General features: G+C 42.0%; 1 long non-coding RNA gene across 2 annotated transcripts; it reads left to right on the top strand.

The window, feature by feature from the left end:
- The first annotated feature begins 832 nt into the window (after positions 1–832).
- Positions 833–10,344, top strand: LOC308397027. 2 transcript variants are annotated; one of them, XR_013971682.1, is made up of 5 exons: positions 833–1,484; positions 1,564–1,681; positions 3,183–3,289; positions 4,514–4,581; positions 4,701–10,344. It is a non-coding gene; the product is annotated as an uncharacterized lncRNA (long non-coding RNA). The 2 variants fall into 2 exon arrangements; XR_013971683.1 differs by having other exon boundaries at positions 1,479–1,681.
- Positions 10,345–23,073: the final 12,729 nt, after the last annotated feature.

Below are 23,073 nucleotides of genomic sequence, written 5' to 3'. Positions count from 1 at the left end.
CACACACACACACACACACACACACACACACACACACACACACACACACACACAACTTGACTCTGATGTCTCTATATGTTATGATAAGCATTAAAGTTCTACCTGAAACAGGCAGTGGGCGGGTCAAATAGGTATGTGTGTAGGTGTGTAGGTGTGTTATATACAAGTGATTTAAATCTTACTACTGTGTAAACATCTCTCATATGAGACGATGGAAACACCTACACTGTGACCACCTACATTTGTTCCTAGTAGACAAAAAAGTCACGCACGGGACTTTTACACTTGCTTTCCTAACAAACAAACCAGCATAGGTGAGGTATTTCTTTTATAACAACTTAAAAACAGTAAAGTGAGAGCAGATTTTGAAGTTCATAGCTGATGAAGTTTTGCTTAATTACCAAGGAGCTTTGGCTTTTCAGTATTTAAGCCAAGCTTTCACTAAAATATATATAAATAAAAAATATGCATATTTATTTTAACATTTTGGTTCCTCATATGTGCTGAATAAAATTCCTTCTTCGTTAAACTTATGCAAGATCACTAAGCTGTGTACGCTGGTGTTTGCCACAGCCATAAACTGTAGTGAGGGTGGTGCCACCTATTTGTTTCTACTGTGTTTTGTCTGTTGTGGGTTATCGACATCAGCAGTGACCAGATGATGGAATGTTAAGCTAATGCTAAGGCTGGCTAGCTAGTTTTGTCAGTGAGTTGCATGCATAGATGAGCGTGGACAAATATCACATATCACTCGGTCACTTGGTGAATAAGGTCTCACATAATGTGAGAATGCTAAACAACAACTGTTGTTGTTCAGCTGGTTCATTGTGTGCACATTTTTGCTGCTTTGGTTTTGCTTGCTTTTATAAACACTGTGTACTTTTATGCAGTTGTTATAAAAGAAGAAACACTGACCTTTCTTTGTGTGAGGGTGTACCCTTGTTTCTTCATGCTACAAAGGTTCGCATTTTACCTTGAAAGTCTTGTGGACTGTCTCGTTTTTGAAAGCAGCCTCAAGTGGCCACTTGTGGAACTGCAGTTTCTGTCACTTCCGTTCAGACTTCATTTTTCAGTCTCTGCTGCTTTCTCAAATTAGATGAGATGACAGATGATAAATCTAAATTTCTGATGATATTAGTAAAAACTGGAGCTCACAAAGCATTTTACTCAATTCACCTTAAAACTCTAATGAGTCTATATTATGCACCTATACAAGAATTACACAACATTTCTCTGACAAAGGTCCTGTCACGGGAGTGGAACGGACTCAGGCGCAGACTGAGGTAGCACAGTTCAACGACACTTTATTAATCACACTGGTGCACTATATACACGTGAAGGGGGGGGAAACACCAGGGTCCCGGGGATCACTTGGCTGGGGAGACACACTTCTTCGCACTCGCTCTGCTCCTCGTCCAAACAGTCTCCACACAAGCAGCTCAGCTCACTCTCCTACTCACGGGGTCCAGGGGTCACAGACGAGGGTAAGTCGAAGGCAAACACGGGAACAGTAGAATCGCAAGGAAGCCAGGCAATACTAACGAGAGTTACTCAATATTCCAGCGACGAACAGCTCAGAGCCCCAGCCTTAAGAGCCAGAGAACTGCAATCCGCTCGAGATCAGCTGCAGGTGCGTGGGCCAAGGGCAGGAGCCCAATCAGAGCTCCGCCCAGGCAGACAGGTAGGAGAGACAGAGTGAGAGAAAAACAACAAACACTTGTGGCCACACTGGGCTGGCCGGGGAGGCACAGGGACCATGACAGGTCCGTGCATGGTGATAAAATAACGTCTTGGTTAGATGTAACCACTTGTATATGTATTAGAAACATAATAAAAGACAGCAAAGCTTTTGTTGCTAATAGTAAACATGGGATATAATTGCTAACTAATTTTTCTATCCACATTCTATGAGCTAACATGTACTTAATAGTGTAATATTATTTTTATTTGCTTCTTCTATTTTTAATAGACTATAATGCTTTAGTGCATTTTTTTCATGACTTAACACCTTCACACACAGTACCAGCACTTTTTGTGTTATTGTGGGCGTCCTTTGGCATTAGACTGTACACCCGGAGCATCGCAGGTGCACAACCACTACACAAACAGGAGAGATAACATGCTTCATTAACCAAAGACCTTGAATACCGTCTGATGACATATGCACCCTCATTTTTAATGTGCCGCCTGTTTATTTCACTGTGCAACGGCGTTTCCTGTGCAGCTGTGGCTGCTGGAGTCGATTCAGTCCAAATACTCCAAAGCGATAGGAAGTCTGATCAGACTGGGCTGCCACAGAGCTGTCCAAAGAGACAGAAAGAATGGGTAGAGAAAGACATGGCCGCTCACTCTGGCTCTCTCTCCCTTTCTTTTTCTCCTTCCTCTCAGTGTTGCTCTCTCAGACAGTCAAAGTGGACTGGTTGGAGGATAGTTGACTTTCGTTTGCAGTGACAGGTCAGGGTCGGCGCTCTCTTGCCAAATGTGCAGAGCAGTCCAATGCAAGAGATATAGACACACAGAGAAATAAACAGTAATGACCACTGACGCAGGCTCGCACTCGCACACGCAAGCTGCCGAGTTCTTTTTTCCTGGTAGATGTGTACACATGCAACACACACACACCTTAAGCAACAAGCGAGCAGCGTGTAGCCGTCCAGAGTGCCGTCCTGTCATTTCCATAAATACTCCTAAAAGGTGCAGCCAAAACCATGGACGGGTGCGATTGCCTCGCGGCTAGAAATGCACAAAAAAGCTGTTTTCTCTTTCAAGAGACTGTAGGAGAGGATGACCCACTTAATCGAACAATTTGGAGCGCCTGCACGTGTGTGTGTGTGTGTGTGTGTGTGTGTGTGTGTGTGTGTGTGTGTGCGCGCATGAGTGAAAAAGGCCTCCCAGTGCCTGGAGACTAACAATAAACAAAACCAACAAGCTTATGGTATTGCCGAGACACGGCATGACGACTGTCTTGCAAGAGTTACATGCTTGTGTGTGTGTGTGTGTGCAGAAGAGAACTGTGTTATGTACTCTGCATTTATGAGTCAAAGCTTTTATGTTTCCATCTACTGTAGAGGTTTGTGTAATGACTAAAGGTGGGAAAAAGATGCAGGGTGTGAGCCAAACATTTAATTTTCAGTAAAATCTGTGTGTGTGTGCATGTGTGTGTGTGTGTCTGTCATCCTCAGAACGACAGCAGTAATGAAGTCTTCCATCTGCCGTTTGGAGCCCGGTGAAGTGGAGTGGGGCTGGCATGGGGGCTGTGCCTGTGTGCACTATGAGTGTGCATGCAAAGGTCAATCCTGGTTTAGCCTCCAATGTTTCCCAATGTCTACCAATTTGAAAAAACGTAGTTGCTCATGTTTCCTTCTACAAAACAGTTACTTAGCTGCAGAAGGTAATGGTCCACTTTCATTATCGGCTAATGAATATCGACAGCATCACGCTCAGGACGCCCCGCCGCCCTTAATCCCCTCATATTTTTTTGTTCTTTCCCATATCCCTCACGCTCCCCCCTCTCCCTTCCCGGCCATTGAGATCCACTTTCATCTCATTTTATAAAGCCATGAAACATCAGGCAGCAGCATAAATCTAACATGTGATTGCCGTAATGACCAGGAGCTGCACCATCCCATGACAAACGCATAGCAAGAGGATGGAGGGCTCACATCACACAGCGCACGCAGGGTCAAGGCTGTCCCATAGCGACAAACAACGTGCAGTAATGCAACACAGCCAGCTAGTTTGAAATGTGACTCATGCGCAGGCTTGTACATGCCATAGAGGGGCAAACCTTGCCTACTCAGATTGCACTGCATGTTCATCCGGAGATATATGCAGAATAAAACACTAATGGGATTTAATTTTCTTGGTCCTCTGGAAGCCTGACACGAGCCACAGCGCCTAACACAAATATCATTCACAGAGCGTACAACACAGAGAGCCATTGACAAGAGAGAGGACAATGAATGCAGGCACTTTAAACACCACATCTTCCTACACGCTGTGCAGTTTCATGGAAACACAAGTACAAGCACAAGTGGGGCAACAACAGTGCAGCTCTAAGTCAGAGTTTCCACAGTAATATTTAGATCCCAACCCGACGCTATTGCTGCCGTTTGCTTTGGGTGGAAAAATTCTGTTTTAACACTGAAACCTAATGTCCCTAAACTGGATCATTGCTTGCATCTTCCAGAAACTTCTCATGATGATGTCATAGGGTTGCAACAAGCAGCAATTGAAAAACTCTTTGTAGGTCATTTGATCCATATTCATGAACAGTGGTTACACATAACTAATGTTCATATCAGTGAGTTCTCACAAGGCGTCTCTTGTTGGAGTGGCAATATTGAACAAACAAAGTCTATATCTTGGGGGTTGGGGGGTGATGGAGTAAGTCAAGTGTGGTCAGCAGTGGTCAGGAGTAAGTCAGGACACTACAATTTGCACAATCTGCATCCCCTTGGGGATTTTATTTGCGTTAAAATGTGTTTCTTGTGTCTTGCCTTATGCTATGCAGAGTCTAGCACTTGAAGTGGCTGGAGGTCCATCCATCCATCTTCTTCCACATGATCATAGTGATCATAGGTGAGGGTTCCCTTTTACGCTCAGCTCTCTCATGCACCACATACCGGTACAACATCTGCATCACTGCAGCCATGGCCCATATCTGTTTGTAAATCTCCCACTCTGCTCACTCATGACAGCACGCCACCCTTTCCGGACTGAGAACCACAGCTTCAGACTTGGAGGTGCTGATGATCTTTTTCCCTCTGCTTCACACTTGGCTGTGAACTATTCCAGTGTGAGCTGGAGGCCACCACCTGATGAAGGCAACAGAACCACATCATCTGCAAAAAGAAAAGAAATTCTGAGACCAACAATGCCTGGACTTCTGTCCAAACAAATAATGAACAGAATTAGTGACAAAGGGCAACACTGAAGGAGTCCAACACTCACCGGAAATAAGTCAAACTTATTGGCAGCAATGCAGACCAAGCTCTTGCAATGGTTTTCAGGGACCAAAGGGATGGTAGTGTGGGACATCCCATACTACCATCGGATCCCCCACAGAATACCTCAAGGGACATGAATGAATGCCTTCTCAAATCCAGAAAACACAGGTAGACCTCCCACGCACACTAGTTATCCTTGAGAGGATAAAGAGAATGTCAGAAAACTAGAGAGGAACACTGGGGTGTGATTGACTGGCAGGAACTTTAAAAAAAAAACCTCAGTGTACATTGGCAACCATCCCCCTCATCTACTTACCTTTAGTTAGGCAAGTGAAGACATGGAGGGCAACCATCCTCAAAGCCCCATGCCTGTAGAGGACCCGAGGGTCCACTGATCCATTGTGTTCATTAGTTTAATTAGTTTATTTGTAAGCACTGATTTAATTAATTAACCACTTGTAGATTCCTGATTTCTGTCTTGTAGAGGTGCACTATGGATGGGTACCGGTATCCGGTGCCATTCTGACATAAACGGCAGTAACCAGACCGAAAAGCAGCGCACATTTCGGTGCTTTATTGTTCATGAGATGTCATACACTTTGGATTCCAGCCAATCATTTTACCTTTGCAAGCGTAGTAGGCGGGTCCAGGTACGTATGTTCTTTTAGAGCAGAGCTACAGATTAAAAATGCCCAAAGCGAAGCGGTCAAAGTCTGGCTGTACTTCACAGCAAAAGATGCAAACTCAGCAGCAACAAGTGCTTTAAGCTGATACTGTGATACTGTCAAAGGAGGTAACTCCTTGAATCTGATGAAACACCTGGCGACGCATAGCGTTTTTTTAAAAGCCGAGAAATGCGCCGTATTTGATAGCTTGCTGCGAGACCTCACACCGAGCGCATCTACTGCAGTGTGGTGCCTGTTATCGGACCCGGAGTTAGCAACATCCCCCAAGAACACGAAGAGGAGAGTCCTGGCCCCTAGCCCTGCCAGTGTAGCAGGAATGATGAGGATGATGATGCAGCAGCAGCCGTTCTTCTCTGCGTGAGGAGCTTAATGTTGTTCGTGTGTAATTTACGTTGAGTAGGCTAACCACGTTATTACATTAATGCATGTAAGGTGAACTAGCAAACACCATCATAGCTACATGCGGCTGTCTTCTTGTTTGATGGCAGATACTCCCTTCACCCTGGCCAAAAAGGCTAAAATGACCAAAGAAAAAGTGGAAAACAGGTAAACATGAGAGGTTTTTGGACAAAGTTTGTGTTTTTCCCATTGTTTAAGCACTGCTTCCAGCCAAGAGTGATACCATATATGCCCCATAGCTGCAGAAAAGGCTAACATTGTTATCTTTTTACAAAAAAACAGCTGAACATGAGGTTTTTGGACCAATTGTGTGTTCTCCATTCTTTAAGCACCGGCACCGTTTCAAAAGTACCGGTTTGGTACTGGTATACTGGTAAAACCAAAACTATACCCATCCCTAGGGTGCACTGCCCTTTACCTCATAATAAACAGCTGTTGTTTAAAAAGCTCTGTCTAATGGAACCAGTGCTAAAATTTACGCTTTATTTTCCCCAAACCAAAGGAAACCTTCCAGCTTTGCATTGAATGCTACTTCAAGAAACGCTAAAAAAAAAAAGTGTTTCCTGCAAAATGCCATACCGCTGTTGGCTGTGTGAGTGTTAAGTGTGTCCACATGGAGACAGGCCTGACCCTGGCAGCAGTGCTGAGGGCCGTACATCGCTGTGACCTTTCTGATCACCGCTCCAGCCTGCTGCCTTTGTTCGCCTAATGTGTTCCACACAAAGCGACTTTTGACCAAGAACAGAGGAAGAAGCGGGGCAGAGATGGAAAGATAACGACAGAAGGGACGGAATTAATGGATAAAGGGACAGGCGTCGGCTGGAGGTCCGCGCTAATGGTCCCTACGCGTTTTGTAATTAGGAGCAGTGTCAAGAGACACAGGGGAGGAAGTGGAGGTGGTCAAACAACGGGCAAAGAGAAAACAGGCCGACGGGGAAAGGAAGATGGAGAGAAGACAGATATCCAAGCAGACAGATGGAATAAAGCCAGAGTAGAGAGGGGAAGAAAGAGAATACAGAAAGGAGAGATTAGAGGCCAATTACGTGGAAACCAAAGAGCTTGACTTCTAAAGAAAGCCAAGAGAAGGAGCCCCCATCATCTGATCAGCAATTGATCTTGTGCCTTCAGCATCAATGTGAGTGTGTGTGTGTTTGCATTGGGGTGGGGGTTTAAGAATGGTCCTCTCATGCCAATAAACCTTTGAATAGCACTTTCTGAAGGGGAACTTAACAACTTCAGGGACAACAATGATAAGCAGAGCACATGTTTTGATGGGCTTATCAAGTGAAATTATTTTTGCAGCGCTGAAACGAAATGATCTCATGGTACCGGTACTTAAGAAGTTGGTTTGAAATTCAAGAGCAGATTTTGTGCTCTTTCTTAATCCGCCTTGTTGTTTATTACAGTAATAGTTGATGCTCCCTGATGATTTCTAATTCAGTTTTTCTTTCAAACCCTAATCATTATGTTTCTTAGCATATAGGGTTCATACCAAGGCCGCCAGTTTAATAATTTCAGCTTCTAAGAAATCATTTCAGTTTGTCAGTGCAGACGGGTCTAAATACCTCCCGGGGCACCAGGAGCTCCTCCCACTTCAGAACAAGCTCATGTTTGTAATTCAACACCATTTTCAATTTGTACATCAGGCAGAAATAGCAGCTGTCAGACCAGGCAACAGAAAGATTTGCCACTGTAAATAAACCTCACGTAAGGCTAATACATCTGACCACGACTGGCTAACGTTAGATTGAAGAGTAACAGCTTGGTATCCTACAGTGTCGTGTCTTTTTGTGTGTAGCATTGACTCCAACTGAGCAAAAAACTCCCCAAATGAAAAATTTTCCTTTCATTACTCCAAAGATTTGGTTTATCTCTGTACTATAGGAATGGGATCATGTAGTCATATATTGTTACTGTGAAAAAGTCAAATTTAAGCTAATTCTCCATGCAACCAGCTAGAAAATATATTCTTGTTTACTGTTTAGGAAAATTGAACATTTTGCACACCGCAAAAGTTGATTCTGTTCATCTGGATGTTTTCAGTGGGAGAAACGTTTCGTCACTCATCCAGGTGACTTCTTCAGTCTCAGCTGACTGCAGGTTTCCCCGATCTTACAAACAGTGCATTTGCACAATGACAGTTTTTCTTGAGCATGCATCAAGACATTTTGCGTGCAGTGCAGAAGTGCAGAGCCACCCCTAAGTAGGTGCTGTGATTTACTGAAACTTGTGCAAACATAAATCAAAATACAGTATGTTGGGAAAAAACAGAGTTTATACAGTCCAAACAAGATTAAAAGTCAGTGTTGATCACTTTTAATCTTCAACACAACTTGAACTCTCTTCGTCAAGCTTTGTGTCATTTCTTTAAGTAGTCTTCAGGAACAGTTCTCCAGGCTTCTTGAAGGACATTCAAAACTTTTCATTGGATGTTTCTGCCTTTTGTTCTGTTCTTTGTAAAGATGATCCCACACTGCTTCAACAATGTTGATGTCTGTGAGGTCTGTTACTCCATGTGAGTCCTTGATTGCTGCACCTCTCTCCTGGTATCCTTTGTACATATTGATGACAATTTGAACCAAAAATGTCAAATTTGGATTCATCCCTCAGTAAGACCTGTTGCACTGATTTTCAGTTCTTGTGTAATTTGGCATCCCTCAACTTTTTCTCCCAGTTTCCTTTCTGTGAGAATAACTTAACAGCCATCCTTCCACTGAGACCATTTCAGTTGAGGTTTTGGCAAACAGCCCTGCCACTTCTTCTTCTTTTGTCCCTATTTGTCCGGTTTCCAAAAATGTTATAAAGACACATTGCACACCATGATGAGATATGCCAAGTTTTCTTTGGGACTCACCTTGGTGGTGCAAATTTATGACTGTGCTATCTTTGCCAGTCTTCAGAGATTCAACTAAAGAAATGATAACAAATTATATGTTTTCAAGACGGGCTGCTGGTAGGAAAGTGCCTAAAGATAAAATTTTAAATTATTCTTTGCGATGTTCATCCCTTGAGATAGATTCCTTTTAAATGTCTGAATGATTCATAGGTCAGTGTTAAGTGTCTTAACAAACAAAAAAGATTCCTCTGAAAAAGATCAGGCACAGCTGTAGTTCCTGTGTCAGCTCCACTGTCAGCATCTATGCCCCTACATTTACTCTTTACCTGCATCCATATTGATGAGTTCACCAGGTCTACAGCTGACAACAACTTTCAGCCGTATTTTGTCTGTTTCTTTATGTCATTCTTTTTAATACTAATTATCCGCCCATTTTTAACATGGGATCCTATGGAGACTCGTATCCACCATAAAAAGCTATCTGCCTAGTGCTTAGCAGCTTTTGTGCTTCGTATCTTGCTGAATATCTGATAACACAAGACTACACAATTAAATACTTTTATATTGAAGATGATAATTAACAACAAAACCACATTTATGTGGTTGAAAAATCTCCCACAGCAAGCTAGTTAGAGAGCATTAGCATTGCTACAGGTTAGCTGTGCTCTTCCTGTGTTTGGTGTATTTCTGCCTAAACCATTATAAATCCTATTATTTCCTTTCCACTATACTTTAGAACAGCGGCCCCCAAACACAGGGGCAACGGACTGGTACCGGTCCGTGAGTCGTTTGGTACCGGGCCGCGAGAGTTGAGGCTCGGGTGTGAAATTCATGGTTTTCAGGGGTTTTATCTGATTTTATTGTGATTTTTTTTATTATTTTATCATTAACTGGGTTTCCCTGGATCTTTTTCCTGTGTGTTATGAATAAATCTTCTTTTTTTGGTAGCGGTACTGGTTTTATTTTCTTGTATTTATCCACAACACCTAAAGGCCGGCCTGCGAAAATATTGTCGGACATAAACTGATCTGTGGCGCAAAAAAGGCTGGAGACCGCTGATTTACAACCCATAGATTCTATGTAAGGCTTTCTACACATGCTCTAAACATGCCTATGCATCTCCTTGTTCCCTGTGTGTGTGTATTAGCATGTATGAACACGTGTGTTTCCAACACATGCGATAAGGGATGGGCATCACCAGGGCAGCGCTACGAGTGAACGAGGCAGATCAGTCAAAGACTTAAAGCCCTGCTCCCCAGTGGAGGAAACAGACAGGCTTTGATGTTGATGTGAACAAATAAAAGGAAGCCAAAATGAGTGGAATGGACTATTATCTGCTGTGGAGAGGCCTCCCGTGGAAGGGAGACTGCCTGCCTGCTTTACTTGGAATCAAGAGGATGAAGAGAGGAACCGAGGAAGATGGAGAGAAAGATTTTGTGTGAGAGAGAAACACACACACAGAAAAACTGCAAGAATCCAAATGATTTCTCTTGAACTAAACACCAATACTGCAATATTTTACATTTCCTGTGTGTAAGGAGTCTGTGCGTACTCAATATCTACTTAAACACTATAAGAAGCCAAGTAAGGCTCATTGCCAGAGAATGCAGAAAATGGTCCTTGCTATATACGCTGTAGTCTGCTCAGATAAACAAATAAAAATATGATTTCTTAAGCAGGAGGGAACAGTGAATTTCTGTACTGGAATTAATTTTAGAGGCACTAATAATAAGACTTGGCATGTCCAGTTTAGTACTGCTAATGTTAACTCACAGAGAAAGGCACAAGGCCATTTGCCAAAGCCACAAATAGACTGAGTCCAACAATAAAATCTGCATTAGCTTCTTGCTGAAGCTGAAAGTGGAGAAATTGAATAACCATACCTACATTAACTGGTAACTAAGCAGAAGTAGGCCATCTAATTCAATTACTGTTGTATGTTTGTCATAGGCCAATTCAGAACCAGACTTTCCCCAAAGCAAAAACCAGCATGCAAAAAAGGTCATGTATTCTAGAAATGAATAGAGGAGCATTTAAAGGCACAGGGAACTTGTTTGCACAAGCTGACACATGTTAACTATCTTTTGTACTGGCTGGAAAAAGTAGGTCAGATGTACCGCCAGCAAGTGTACAGGGCTAACAACAGAAAGCAAACGAGACACAGAGAGGATTCGTGCAATGCTGACCCACTGAAGGTAGCTCTGTTTATTTTTAACAGATTCCACACACTGCAGGTTATAGTATTAGTACCAGAATGTAGCCATTAAAAAGTTTGGAGTCACTGAGAAATGTTACTGTTTCTGAAAGAAAAGGTTTCTCTTTACCGAGTATAACTGATCAAACTAAAGTGAATGGAAACTAATAATTAAAGAAGTGATACCAGGTTATATAATACATCTACATAGTTATACTTCTTACCGTTTAAAGCAGGGGAGGGGGAACTCCAGGCCTCAAGGGCCGGTGTCCTGCAGGTTTTAGACGTGTACTTGATCCAACACAGCTGATTTTAATGGCTAAATGACCTCCCCAGCAAGTCTTGAAGTTCTCCAGAGGCCTGGTAATGACCTAATCATTTGATTTAGGTGTGTTGACCCAGGTTGATAAACCTGCAGGACACTGATCCTTGAAGCCTGGAGTTCCCCACCTCTGGCTCCCTCAACAAATAACCTTCTGAAATAAAAGCTTTTTAAGTTCCCAAATATTTTGTTTTTCGTGCAGCTTTGCACAGTCTGACTCTTAAAGCTACCGTGTGAACAAGCAGCTAGTTACAGGCGTATGAGGTGTCTGTTTCTCAAACTAGAGACTTTGATGTACTTTGCACACTTGACCTCCCCCATGAAGGGAGTAGTACACGCTGTGTAAGTTTAACTAAGAACATATTCAGGCAGTTTAATGTTATAATAGTTATAAAAACCACTATTTTCTTTATTAAAAACAAAAACATTTCTTTTTTTACATTAGTCTATATATTGCAGTGTACACATGCATTGACCCTGAACTAGATTATGAATATTATATTCCAGTTAGCAAGATGCCAAATGACACTGCAAATGAAACATCTGAGCAGAAAGTTAAAAGGCATCAGGTAGGAAGCTGTGCTGTATGGGATACACACATACTGCTTTTACCTTTTAAAAGCCTCACACACAGCAGAAAATAAGAAAACATCCAAAGGTTTACAAGAATAATAACACAGGTGGTTAAATGGCCCCTCATAAGAGCAACTAATATAATGCAGGAAATCCGATGATAGATTGTTGGCCCCTGCAAACCTACAACTTTGATGCAATTGATAATAAATAATTAAAAGTGGAGTTTTTACTTGGAGGATGATACACAGTCTAGTTCCTGCACAAGGCATGTGCTGAAGTGAAGAATGACTGGCTTTTACTTTTTACCGAGTTCTGGCATCTTTTAAACTTAGAAACGACTCAACTTCAGTTTTTTCTGTCGCAGAACTATGACAGTGAATGAAGGTTTGGGGGCGTCGGCTGCTAAAAGTTGTAATTAGTTTGCGGTGCCACATCTGCTGAAGGGCAGTCATCTTTAATGAACATCAGCAGCCCTAATGGAGCGTAAAATGACACTAGGAAATACAAGATGTCATGGTCAACGAGGGAACGGCTACATCAGTCAGACTCTTCATTTCCTTACACATACACTTTAGTTTAGAGAAGCAGCTCACTCACTTTTTAAATGTCTCAGGCTTTGGCACCAGAGTTATTCAGCAGAAGTTAAACATCCAAAGATGATTCATTCTAACTATTCTGCACGCTTAGTAAGCAATGCTCAGATGTTACACATCTTCTTTGCTTTGCTCCTTTTCCATCCTTTGTCTCCTTCTGTTTTATCTCTAAGCATATTTCAGGTTTTTCTGTTGTGAAGTCGTGCTGTGGAACGCTGAGCTTGGCCAAGGTTTTGATTTATTCATGAGGTTCAATGAGGAAGGTCTTTGATGTCCATGAATTATTTAAAGACAACACTTTTTAAAATAATTCCTTACTTTGGGAATTACTTCCCAGCGCTACCCCACCAAATCTTTATCACTGGAGTGAGGAGAGATACCACGAAAGAAAAAGGCACCCATGACTGGCAACGCCTGAGACTGTGCTAGAATTCCTTTTTCCAAAGAGTTTGCACATTTTATCCATTAATACAAGTGTTTTATAAACTTTTGTTCTGTCCTTTAAGAGTGGGTGTCTCTTTTTATTTCCAAATGGTGGGCACAGTGTCTTGGAACAAAACACTTTTTACACAGTTGGTTGGTGCTGCTATCCAAGTACCTAAAGTAAGTTGTCTTCAAACACAAGTAATTCTCTGGTAGATTTTACAGCAGTTGCATTTGAAGTCCCAACCTGCTCTCTGTCAGTCACGTACTGTAGGGCTATTTTTGCATCTCAGAGACGACGTTAGGAAAGGAAAAAGTTTAGCCAATCGTATACATCCCAAAAGTCTTGAGCCACACCTCATTTCTTTATCTTTTGCTTCAAAGGTGGCAGACTTTGTTGTCACTGTAAATGTTGAGCGATGGTTCTTCAGACTTTCTGAATGCCATTCAAAGTTTTTCTTTGTCACTGCCGACTCTTTCACTCATTTTCAGTCCACAGGAATGTTTCTTTTTGCTTCTTAAGCCACTTAACGTTTGCCTATGAATTATTTAAGCATAAAAACACAAAGAATGAAACAATGTTTTGCCTGAATATTAAAAAAAACTAGCAAACACCCATTTTAAATGGTATCTTTAGGCACTTTGTTATTAGCAGCATGTCACAACAATACATCATTTGTTCTCAATCTACGAAAAAGCTGATGGCAAAGATACAATATAGGTATAAAGGATAATATAGTATCTTCGAACCAACGAGGTGATTTCAGCTGAAGCCTTGGCATATCTGGGCGTGGTGTGCTGTGTGTCCTTAAAACATTTGAGGAAACTGGACACAAGAAGAAGTGGCAGGCTTAAAAACGATCTGCAGCAGATAAATGGCATCTGAAAGACCTGACACAGGACCTGAGAAATCCATCTGACCCTTCAGTTGATCCATCTACATCAGTGGGGGTCAAGAAGCCATTTTTAAGGACCGGGGAAAAAGGGAGAAAAGGCTGAGGTATCCCATATCACACATGAACTGGGATGAAAATCACTGGCATCAGGTTTTATTGAGTGATAAATGCGAATTAGAACATTTTCGGTTCAAAACCTCATCAGAAGGTCTGTAGAGAGGTACAGCCATCTGTGAAACACGGGGAAGCTTCATTTCAGACAGAGCTGTCGTCAAAGTCCAAGGAACTACAAACAGAAAGATACCATCAGATTTTGATCCAGCATGCAGCACCATTTGGAAAGAAACAGCTTCATTTTTCAGCATGACAATGACCCCAAACACACTGCCAGTTCACAACCAGCATACCTGGGTGTAGAAACAGACAGTGGAACACCATCAGTCGTGCATCGGCCTCCCCAGAGCTCGGACCTCAACTTTACTGAAGCAGTGTGGGATCATGTTGACAGAGAACAGAGCAAAAGGCTTTAAATGTCCTCCAAGCAGCCTGGAGAACTCTTCCCGGAGACTACTTAAAGAAATTACGTGAAAGTGGTCACACCAAATATTGAGTTTCAAGAAAAATATAAAGAAACAAAGGGTGAGTCAAGACTTTTGCACAAGACTGTAGTTTGAAATTACACTGTAATTCATTCAGTGTCACCATAGGTTTATATTTAATGTTATAATTAACAAGCATGATTGTTTTTAAATTATGGCCATATACAGAACTTTTGCTTCACAATAATCTAGACTCTGCAGAGCCATTTTCATGTCCCCCACACTTCTCCCAAAAAAAGAAAAATCTAATTATAGCTGAAATTATTGCCAGTAATTCTGACCCACTTTTCCTGAAACTGAACAATTTAAAATTCACTCTTTTTGTAGACATAAAAAATCGTTATTTTTTTGTTTTTTAAACCACAGCAGGTCCACTAGTTCAGACCCACGACGGACCCAGTATTTTAATTCCTTTACAAGTAAGAAATAAGAGATATGACTGATGTGTAAATGTTGCTTTACAGTTTTGTTCTTTTTAATAGTGCTGTCTAACCTTTAGGTGTTGCAATGTTACCTCCTCATCCCCAAAAGCTTGATTCTGTTCATCTGGATGTTTTCAGTGGGAGAAACGTTTCGTCCAGGTGACTTCTTCAGTCTCTGACTGCAGGTTTCTCCGATCTTTTAAACAGAATCCACTTTTGGGGATTTACTTACCTGGATGACTGAGCATGCATCAAGACGTCGCCTCATTTAGGTCATCACATACGTTTAGATTTACAAGCCCACTTTCTCTTTTTCCCTCCCCTTGTTTTGTTTAGTTGACAGCAGGACTGTGCTTCAGTCACCTAAACATAGCGCTCAATAATCTGTCTTAATACATCCCAAATGTGTCCACATATGGCTTTCTGTTTTTGACAGTTTAGTAGGATACTGACATGAATGAAATATGACAAATAATATATGTGTCATTTATCCTGGCTGGTGGACTACGCAACCTCATAGGAAGCTGTAGCATTGCTGCATGCACGCAGTTCAAACTCCTGGTGATTAGTGATAGCTGAGACCCCCTGCTGGTACCAATGTTAAGTCCGGTGAGTGCCCAACTAATCTCAGCTCGTCTCTCATTTGATTTGTCCACTGAGTAGTAACAGAGTGTGGTCTTTTATCACATTGTAAAACCACCCTTCTGTCATGTACAGTACTGCAGCAGCATTACTCTTTCTGCTCGGGCAGTTCTCCCTTTGTCTCAGTTTCTCGTTCACGTACCAGTGCAACGAGCGTGCAGGCACAAATTCCCCCTCCCTGCCCGCGTCCCCGTCTTTCCTCTTTCTTTGAATGCTGATATTATGCGATAGCATGGCATAATGTGGTGTAAGGGCAGCGGAGAGAGCAGAGTCTTGGATCTTCTCCCAGCCGTGCTCGGCTGTTTTACCCCATGCGGTGGCACACAGCGCAAGCAGAAGTGATATAATTAGAATGGAAATTACAGAAAGTTACAGGCGAGCTAAATCCCCCCGCGCATCGCGTGGCTAAAAATGTCCCGGGCAACGCCAGTGGATGTATCACCATAGCAACAGCCTTCTTCTGCACTCTATTTTCAGACTGAAAAGGGAGAACCATCCAGAGAGAGAGAGAGAGAGGAAGAGGAAGAGAGAGGAAGAGAGAAATGCAAACATTGCCGTTTCTGTAGAAATTGATACATTATTCACGTAAGGAAAACATCTCAGAGTGAGTGCTGGGGGGGAGTCATGTGTGCCGGCTTGTCAGGGCTAAACTGAACTGTCTTTGGGGGCATCAGTGTGACGGTCGTACAAGGAGAATGGGGGGGCTGCAGGGTTGACTTACAAGACTGAGCAGAGGTCAGTGCTGAAATCCACACCAGCAACCAGAGATGTTAACATCAATGCAGCAGCGTGATGAGGCTGCACCCGCTTCTATTTTAATCAATCACACATCAAATGGTTAGAGGATGAAGTGGCGAGGAAAGTGACTCATCTCGTGGAGGAACCGGAGTCGTTCGGGCTTCAATGAACCTGAGTGGAAGCGAGCGTTTAAGTTCAAGGGCGAATCAAACATCTGATTTGTCGTGTGGCTCTGAAAAATTAGATTCATGATCAATTTGTGAAAAGAAATTATGAAAAAAAAAGAAGAAGCTCAATCCCGAAGCACTTAGTCTCTATGTCTCCCCTTTTCAGTTTGGTTCAGTTTATTATAATTCACTTCAGTACAATGTGGTTCATTAGCATAGCGGTTGAAATGCCAAAGCAGTGAGACAAAAGATCCACATTTTCTCTCTTTCTCTGCTGGTCTAATCAGGCCTTAAATGAAAGCATGCTCTCTCTCAGCACACACACACACACACACACACACACACACACACACACACACACACACACACACACACACACACACACACACACACACACACACACACACACACACACACACACCACTCTCTGTCCATCTTTCTGTCTCCTAATGTTTGGCTCACCCCCTGGGGGTCTGATTGAGCCGGCTGTGAGGCATGGATCTTTCTCTATTGATCCGCCTGCTGAATCACTTATCCCTTTTCCAATGGCCTTCATCACCACACTCAGGTTTTAGCGCTCTCTGCATGCACAGATTTCCAGCCAAGATCCGGGGCTGGAAAGAAAATGGTTTACCCCGTGAAAGAAAAAAAAAAGAACAGAGTGACTGGATTGCAAAGAGCTCGCTAACCGCAGCGAATAACAGTTTCTTAGGAAAGCAACACACTTAATTACTCTGATCGGATAATAAATACCTCGAGGAATAAAAAGCGATGTCTATGATGAGCACTTTCCAGCAGCAATCATTAAGAGTAGTTGAGGCAACTGGGTCATTGTCATCTATAGAAACACAGGAGATCCCGAAAGCTTCAGATCCTGCCTTTTCTGGAAGGTCTCAAACTTAATTTTGAGGTCAAAGCAGCAAATGGACTCTCGTGACAAGATTTAAAGAGTCTACACAAGTATGTCCAGGGAGAAATGGGCAGAAAAAAAAGTCAATTTCCAGAAAGTTCTGCACCTGGTTAATGCAGCAAAAAGAATGAGTAATGACTGTGTCATCACATGGAGCCACTCCGCAGAGTCTGTTTTTTTCTCTTTTTTTAATCGAGGTGAAATGCTAAGTGAGATCCTGTTCTCATTTCCCACAGCGTTACTCGGTGACACAGTCCGCATTTAGCGCAATCTGCTCAAAGACAATGGGCTTTAATCTCCAAACAAAACATCTGAAAGCTTTTCAGCCGGACGTAGAAGAGGATCAAAAGAAAGCCTGGTCACGCGTAAAATTCCATTATGTAAGTCAAAAGCATGAAAAAGCCGAGTATCTTAATGAAAGCCAGAAAAAAATGCCAAGAAAACACAGTTGTGATGCGAAAACAAATGGTAACATGTAATAAAAATTAAAGCCCATTACTGTTGAAGGAAACATTTGCAGCGTGTGCTCCCATATGGCCGCGAAACTATGCAGACCAGCAAGCATGCATTTAAACGGCTCGCTACAGCGTGTAGACTACTGGAGATCATTTGAATGCCACAGTGGCCTTATACAAACCTACTATTATCACCATCCATCAAGTTGTCACGCATCGTTTTTTTTGGTTGTTTTTTTGCTTCTGGCGAACCGACAGGCTGAAGAGAAGAAACTCTCCCGAATGCTTGTAGGTTTGACTGTATAAATCAAAACATCCACGTGATTCATTCATCCGAGCGCAACGAGGAAAAGGAACTCCATCCAAATGCCCGGACTCTCCTGGATGTAGCGTATTGTGGGTATTTTTGGCTCGTTCTATTCGGCGGATAACTGTGGCGGTGTAGCCCGCTGTAAACATGTTTTCAAATCGGTGAGGTTTTTGGGGGGAAAGCTTGAAATGTTTCAACACCTGGAAAAACGAACACTAAAAATATGTTTTCTCTCCAATCCTGCTGGGAGTGCACAAAAACAACAACAAGACACAAAAAACATGTTGTTACCACTGGAGGCAACAAGGAAGAGGAGGCCAACGCTGTAAAGACCGGTCCCTCGTGGTCACACGGCTTTTTGCAGTGTCAACCTGTGGGCTCGTACAGCTGCTTTCTGAGCAGGACGCCACCATCTCTGCCTCTGTCCAGGAACAAAACAAGTCCCTGCATCCCGGTAATATCTGCTCTCTCTGCTCTCTAACTCTGCTTCTTTTAATTCTGTAATTCGGGTCATCCCCTTGTGCTGTTTTTTTTAACTCGATCTTCGTCATCAACCATGCCGACCCCTCACTGTAGACATAATATGCTCTGGCCTCCGGTGCGCTCCATCATTTGAACCTTTGCCGTCATTCTGCTGGGAAGGACAATGTTGTGCTAAAACGTGATCATCTGCCAAAAGCGATTTTAAACTGTTATAAAAGACTCGTTGGCTCAAACATATCTCTCATGTGCAATAAAAGTGCAATACTCTTTTCTGACAAAGTTGTATTTTTACTCAGTTGCATATAGAATTTGTATTCTATTTTTATCCCATTGTATATTTTATTCTATTTTATTCTACTGTATATAGTATTGTATTTTATTCTATTCTGTTCAGTTGTGTACTGTATATTATTCGTATTGTATTCTAATTTTTGCTATATAACTTTTGCACAGTCCACTTCCTGCTGTGTCAAAACTAATTTCCCACGTGTGGGACTAATAAAGGTTATCTTATCTTATCTTATCATGAATGATATCAAATCATTCTGCGCTAGAAAGAACATTTGTATCACAAGGCACAAGCTGCAATCAGTTTTTAAGATAAGACAAGATAAGATAAGATAAGATAAGATAAGCTTTATTAGTCCCACGTGCGAGAAATTTGTTTTTGTGTGAATTTCAAATAAAACCTTTATTTATCTGGGTTAAAGGTGTCACTGACATTAAAAAATGTCCTTTTTAAAACAGATTTGACCAAAAACTGTAACAAATATAACATCACAGATCTATAAAGATACTTAAGTAGCCAAAAAGGACGGGGTTGACTGTAATTTGGCCCATTAAAGAAAACAGCTTGTTCTTTATTTTATATATAACCCTCTGATTAAAATGAGCTCTTCACTAAAGTCTATTTACTAATATAAGAAAAGATATTAGGCATAAATATACTGATGGCTGCCAGTGCCACTGCTAGTTATGGCATTCATAAGACTTTCAGAAAACTTGACCTTTGACCTTGACCTCGAAATTCAAAATTGCCTGAGATTTTTAGTAGCTGTACAGTGGTGTCAATTTCAAAATCCTACAGAGCTTCGTTCTCAAGTTATCGTACTCACAAACTCGGGTGTCCACGGTGCCCGCCCACCCAGCAGGGTGTTCAAAAACGCCCACACAGAAACATCAGACATCTCTTTTTGGACGCAGACAGACTGACAGACAGAATAACGATGAGCATTTCACACGAGGTTGAAATTTGTCTCAGAAATAAGGGCGACGGATCAAAATGAGATGAAAAACAAAGGCGAGAAAGAAAGTGGAATAAAACTGGCCAATTCCACCCCAAAATAGCAACCATCTGTAACAGCGCTGCAGCTACGACTGTCGTGTAGCGCAGACAAAACTGATGTAGGATCCTGCTAACTTGTGATGGCAGCTCCCACACATGCACACAGCGGGGTCATCGGAGCTATTCCTGGCCAGTAAAGATAAATGTATGGCAACACACGACTAACATATACACAAACACACACACAGAAATAGCGAATGCAATATGTGACTTCTCCTTAAATCCAACCTCTTTCTGTCAATTACAGATGCAAGTTAAATGCTTGACTCAGATGTGTAATAGCAGGCTGTGGTAACTGGGACTGTGAGAGTGAAGGAAGACAGGGAGAAAGGAGGATGAGGAAAGGAAGGAGGGGGAACAGGAATAACAGAGAAAGAGGCCTTAATGACAAAGTCAGTGTTAAAGTGTGAGGCAGGAGGCAGAATGGGAATCCTGGGAGAAGCAGGTTTCTTGCTGACAAACTCTAGAAGTGCTGCTGTAGGCCGGCTCCAATACCCAGAGTGTCTGTGTCAAGAAGATTATGATCCCCTTGTTGAGCAGGGTGAAGTACCTCCTTGTGCGTACCTCACGTAAAGAGGCATTTGGTTTTCCTTCAGAAGGAAGAAAAAGTTATTTTTATTTTTTTGAACGTTCACTGTTTTTGGAACTGGATGGAAACCAACACTGAGAGGGAGGGGGGAAAGGGAGGAACGGATAAACACACAACCTGCTTTTGCCAAGCTGTCTGTACCCTCAAACCAATATTTTTTTGAGCCAACAACACTCTCGAACAATCAGAATGTTTTAGTGGCTCTTTTTGGGGTTTTTCCTAGACTAATTGTGTCTTCATGTGCTCCTCGTCAATTTGTTTTCGCAGATTAGGAAACTGTACAATATGCGTTCCAATGCCTAAACAAAAAATAAGCCAGATGGATGCAGTTGTTTCATTACTGCAGGCGAGCAGCGGAATATTTAGCAGCAGATTGAGGAAGAGAGATGGCAATATGTAGATGCTAGAAACGCAGAAATCCATATTAATCCAGACATCTTTACTGAGAAATCCATAGTCAGGCAAAAAGATCTTGAGCAAACAGTCAGCGGCTCCTAAGTATGTTTGAGGCAATCACTTTATATCCTGGTTCAGTTTCCCTTCTCTAATAGTTTCAGACTACAATTTGGGATAATTTGGCCAGAGGATTTAAATAAAGTACACTTTCTTTCTTCTTCTTTCTAAAGGGTTTTGGCAAAGCTATAGCAACCAGTTTATCTTTAGAGACTGCACCAGTCCGCATTTGTGAACCCCATCAAATGTTGACATGGGATTTCTGGAAAGCAGCATCTCAGTTTATAAGAATCACAGGAGAAATGAAGCTGTTTTATAAGTTGATATACCAAAGCAAAGGCAGGATTAAGACCAAGTCTACAAACTGCACTTATCTGAAGACAATAAATGAGTCATGTGAAAAAGAAAGCACACACTCCTTCAATTCTGCGGTTCTTATGTATTGATGACTTGTTTCTCAGCAGGGTCTAACATTTTTTAAATACAGTGTCAGATGAACAATAACACATGATGCACATCACGCCATTATTTTTTTTAACAAAAAAATACAGAAGCCGACCTGTCAGCAGCTACGTACAGCCCATGATTCAGTAGCTTAGCAGCAACAACTTTAAGTAACTGTTTTTATATGACTTTTATCACTGTTGAGGAGTTCTCACTCCTCTTTACAATGTTGCCACAGTTCACTGAGGTGGTCATTCATTTATGCACAGCTTTCTTTAGTCCCACAATCCGGTTGTTCAGTCTGACGTCACTAGCCGTGTCTGGGCCTAAACTCTGCTGCAGGTCCATATATCAAACGATCACTGTGGCATTACTGAGAGTTGAAAAACTGTCTAAAGTCTTTCATCTTTAATAAAATGATCAGCGTTCTGCTCTACCAGGTGTAACAATTGAGTTTAACATCCAGGCATCCATGAAAACGGAATTTCTGACATTTAACGGAGTTAGAAGTTAGCAGGGAGTTAGCTCGCTAGCTTCTATCTAAATACAATATAGCATGTCCTGACTGCGGGGTTTTGGAAACAAATTAAAATGTACAGCTCTGTTATCACTTCCAACATAAATGAAGACAGAAAACTAAACAGCAGTGACGTTTGTAGGGTTACTGAAGTTGGGCTAGCTGGTATATAATGATGTGCTACGTGACCACTAGCAACACAGCTATGTTAGCATAATATAAACAAGCTAACTTTTTTTCCACTCGATAAAAGTTAACGTGAGTGTTCTCGGTGGTCAGGAACAAATGTAATCGCATGGCAGGATGCTGTAAAAGGACCAAACTTCAGCCAGGAGAACAACTGAGATAATCCATCCACAATACGAGGTTAGTCATTCATATACTGCTGCATGGGCTGGGCTGTAGCTACATCCTAAGGTTTTAAAAACTGAGCTTAAATAAATGATTAGCGGTAAAAAAAGCCGAGGGAGGTCAACAGTGATCACTGACTGTTTTAGGAGCTTTTTGAGATCAAATAGAAGAAAATACAAAACATTAAACATGTTAACAACACAAAAGCCATATTAAACGCAGACTACTTTAGACCCGGAAGTAGGATTCGTCACGTCATCACTTAACGACCGGATAGCATTTCAGTCAGTTCTGTTGCTCTTTTTCAACCATTCTGTTTTGCTGCTCTGCTTGGGATCATTGTCCTGTTGCATGACCCAAACTTTAGCTGTTCGAGAGATGGCTGCACATTTAGAAAACTTTGGAGGAATACAGAAAAGTGATGGAGTCAGTGACAGGTGCCTGAGTCCTGTGGCTGCAAAACAAGCCTAAATCATCACCCCTCTGCCGCCGTGCTTGGCAGTAGGTATGATATGTTGGTGCTCATGTGCTTTGTTTGGTTTTGCTGCACATTATAACCAAACAGCTCCACTTTGCTTTCATGTGAATGTCTCCTTCTTTGTTTAGATTAAACCTAAGATGTGCTCTCGTGTCCTTTTTTTTTGTCCAGGAGGCTTTCTCCTGGCAATCTGTCCAAACGAGTCATACTCATCCATCTTTTTCTGATTGTACGCTCAGAAACTTTAACCTTTAACATGCTAACTGAGGCCTGAGTCTGACATGGCACTCTCGGGT

Source organism: Rhamphochromis sp. 'chilingali' (genome assembly GCF_963969265.1).
Source record: "Rhamphochromis sp. 'chilingali' genome assembly, chromosome: 5".
NCBI classification, from domain to species: Eukaryota; Metazoa; Chordata; class Actinopteri; order Cichliformes; family Cichlidae; genus Rhamphochromis; species Rhamphochromis sp. 'chilingali'.
The sequence above is the reverse complement of the archived record's forward strand: the minus strand, read 5'-3'. Positions and strand labels throughout refer to the sequence as shown.